Source organism: Physeter macrocephalus, chromosome 9, assembly GCF_002837175.3.
Source record: "Physeter macrocephalus isolate SW-GA chromosome 9, ASM283717v5, whole genome shotgun sequence".
Taxonomy (NCBI): domain Eukaryota; kingdom Metazoa; phylum Chordata; class Mammalia; order Artiodactyla; family Physeteridae; genus Physeter; species Physeter macrocephalus.
In genome coordinates this window covers 39,735,988-39,739,781 of record NC_041222.1, presented here as the reverse complement: position 1 = coordinate 39,739,781, position 3,794 = coordinate 39,735,988, and positions in this window count along the sequence as shown.

Below are 3,794 nucleotides of genomic sequence, written 5' to 3'. Positions count from 1 at the left end.
TAGACTCACGCTGGGGCTTGAATCCTGGTACCACCACCTAGGACCATGTGCCTCTGGGCATTCAACCCTCTGGGCCTCCATTTCCTCACCTCATCTGCACTTACTGAGTACACACACATAAAATTTTTCTCTTTTTTAAGAAAAACAGGTCTTACGCAAATAAAGATACTACTATACCACTGAAGGTTATTTTTCAAATTATTGTGCAGGCCACCTGCCACTCATCAAGTGAGAAAATAATGGTATGTTCTTTATTTTAATAGTCCAGTATCCTATTTTTTATGGGTCAAAAACTGCAAAGGAGAGAGAAAGAGAGATAAAGGAGGGAGGAGGAGAGGGAGGAAGAATGGTTGAAATTTTTAAAAAATTAAAAAAAGAAAACCTGAATTTTCATAAAAATTTACACAAATTACTATTAATTAATGGTATCATTCAAGGTAATTAGTGTCAGTTATTCACTACGAGGGACTTGTGGCATTCAAGCAGATTGGTACTCAGTAAACAATAATCGGGAATAGTGTTTCTCAAATCTGGTGATCATAAGAATCACTGCAGAAAATTTAAAATATACCTATGTGAATTCCTCCTCAGATTTACTGAATCAGAATCTCTGGGGATGGGAGCCAGGAATATGTATATTTTAAAGCTCTCAGCAGATTCTAATGAACTATCTTATTTAGAAATCACTGTTGAGCAGGGTTTTAACCTCCAATATAATAAAATAGTCATACCTTCTTTAGAACAAATGAAAACTATTTTTAGTGCTATTTGATATTTTATGTTTGAATCCTGGATACTTTGAGAGAGGACTCAAAGGACTCATCATTAATGGCACTGACCTAGGTAAAGACTACATTTAGGAGCTTCAAGATGGCGGAAGAGTAAGACGCCGAGATCACCTGCCTCCCCACAGATACATCAGAAATACATCTACATGTGGAATAACTCCTACAGAACACCTACTGAACACTGGCATCAGACCTGAGACCTCCCAAAAGGCAGGAAACTCCCCACGTACCTGGGTAGGGCAAAAGAAAAAAGAAAACACAGAGACAAAAGAATAGGGATGGGACCCGCACCAGTGGGAGGGAGCTGTGAAGGAGGAAAGGTTTCCACACACTAGGAAGCCCCTTCGCGGGCGGCGACTGAGGGTGGCGGAGGGGGGAGCTTCGGAGCCACGGAGGAGAGCGCAGCAACAGGGGTGCTGAGGGCAAAGCGGAGAAATTCCCGCAGAGGATCGGTGCCAACCGGCACTCACCAGCCAGAGAGGCTTGTCTGCTCACCCGCCGGGAAGTGGGGGGGGCTGGGAGCTGAGGCTCGGGCTTCGGTCGGAAGCTGGGAGAGGACTGGGGTTGGCTGCGTGAACACGGCCTGAAGGGATTAGTGCACCACGGTTAGGCGGGAGTCCGGGAAAAAGTCTAGACCTGCCGAAGAGGAAAGAGACTTTTTCTTGCCTCTTTGTTTCCGGGTGCGCGAGGAGACGGGATTCAGAGCACCGCTTAAAGGAGCTCCAGAGACGGGCGCGAGCCGCGGCTATCGGTGCGCACCCCAGAGACGGGCATGAGACGCAAAGGCTGCTGCTGAGGCCGCCACCAAGAAGCCTGTGTGCGAGCACAGGTCACTCTCCACACCACCCCTCCCGGGAGCCTGTGCAGCCCGCCAGTGCCAGGGTCCCGTGATCCAGGGACAACTTCCCCGGGAGAACACACGGCGCGCCTCAGGCTGGTGCAACGTCACGCCGGCCTCTGTCGCTGCAGGCTCGCCCCACATCCGTACCCCTCCCTCCCCCCGGCCTGAGTGAGCCAGAGCCCCCGAATCAGCTGCTCCCTTAACCCCTTCTTGTCTGAGCAAAGAACAGAAGCCCTCAGGCGACCTACACGCAGAGGCGGGGCCAAATCCAAAGCTGAACCCCAGAAGAGAAAGGGAAATCTCTCCCAGCAGCCTCAGGAGCAGTGGATTAAATCCCCACAATCAACTTGATGTACCTTGCATCTGTGGAATACCTGAAAAGACAACGAATCATCCCAAATTGAGGAGGTGGACTTTGGGAGCAACGATATATATATATTTTTTCCCTTTTTCTCTTTTTGTGAGTGTGTATGTGTATGCTTCTTTGTGTGATTTTGTCTGTATAGCTTTGCTTTTACCATTTGTCCTAGTGTTCTGTCAGCTTAAAATAATTTTTTTTCTTAATTATTTTTTATTTTAATAACTTTTATTTTATTTTATCTTTTTCTATCTTTCTTTCTTTTTTTTCCTCCCTTTTATTCTGAGCTGTGTGGAGGACAGGCTCTTGGTGCTCCAGCCAGGCGTCACGGCTGTGCCACTGAGGTGGGAGAGCCAAGTTCAGCACACTGGTCCAAAAGAGACCTCCCAGCTCCAAGTAATATCAAATGGCGAAAATCTCCCAGAGATCTCCATCTCAATGCCAAGACCCAGCTCCACTCAACGACCAGCAAGCTACAGTGCTGGACACCCTATGCCAAAAAACTAGCAAGACAGGAACAAAACCCCATCCATTAGCACAGAGGCTGTCAAAAATCATAATAAGGCCACAGACACCCCAAAACACACCACCAGATGTGGATCTACCCAACAGAAAGACAAGATCCAGCCTCATCCACCAGAACACAGGCACCAGTCCCCTCCACCAGGAAGCTTACACAACCCACTGAACCAACCTTAGCCACTGGGGACAGACACCAAAGACAACAGGAACTAAGAACCTGCAGCCTGCGAAAAGGAGACCCCAAACCCAGTAAGTTAAGCAAAATGAGAAGACAGAGAAACACACAGCAGATGCAGGAGCAAGGCAAAAACCCACCAGACCTAACAAATTAAGAGGAAATAGGCAGTCTACCGGAAAAAGAATTCAGAGTAATGATAGTAAAGTTGATCAAAAATTTTGGAAATAGAATGGAGAAAATACAAGAAACGTTTAACAAGGACCTAGAAGAACTAAAAAGCAAACAGTGATGAACAACACAATAAATGAAATTAAAAAGACTGTAAAAGGGATCAATAGCAGAATAACTGAGGAAGAAGAACGGATAAGTGACCTGGAAGATAAAATAGTGGAAATAACTACTGCAGAGCTGAATAAGAAAAAAGAATGAAAAGAATTGAGGACAGTCTCAGAGACCTCTGGGACAACATTAAACGCACCAACATTCGAATTATAGGGGTCCCAGAAGAAGAAGAGAAAAAGGAAGGGACTGAGAAAATATTTGAAGAGATTATAGTTGAAAACTTCCCTAATATGGGAAAGGAAATAGTCAATCAAGTCCAGGAAGCACAAAGAGTCCCATACAGGATAAATCTGAGGAGAAACATGCCAAACACATATTAATCAAGCTATCAAAGATTAAATACAAAGAAAAAATATTAAAAGCAGCAAGAGAAAAACAATAAATAACACATAAAGGAATCCCCATAAGGTTAACAGCTGATCTTTCAGCAGAAACTCGGCAAGCCAGAAGGGAGTGGCAGCACATATTTAAAGTGATGAAGGAGAAAAACCTACAGCCAAGATTACTCTACCCAGCAAGGATCTCATTCAGATTTGACGGAGAAATTAAAGCCTTTACAGACAAGCAAAAGCTAAGCGAATTCAGCATCACCAAACCAGCTCTACAACAAATGCTAAAGGAACTTCTCTAGGCAGGAAACACAAGACAAGGAAAAGACCTACAATAATAAACCCAAAATAATTAAGAAAATGGTAATAGGAACATACATATTGATAATTAGCTTAAATGTAAATGGATTAAATGCTCCAACCAAAAGACATAGAT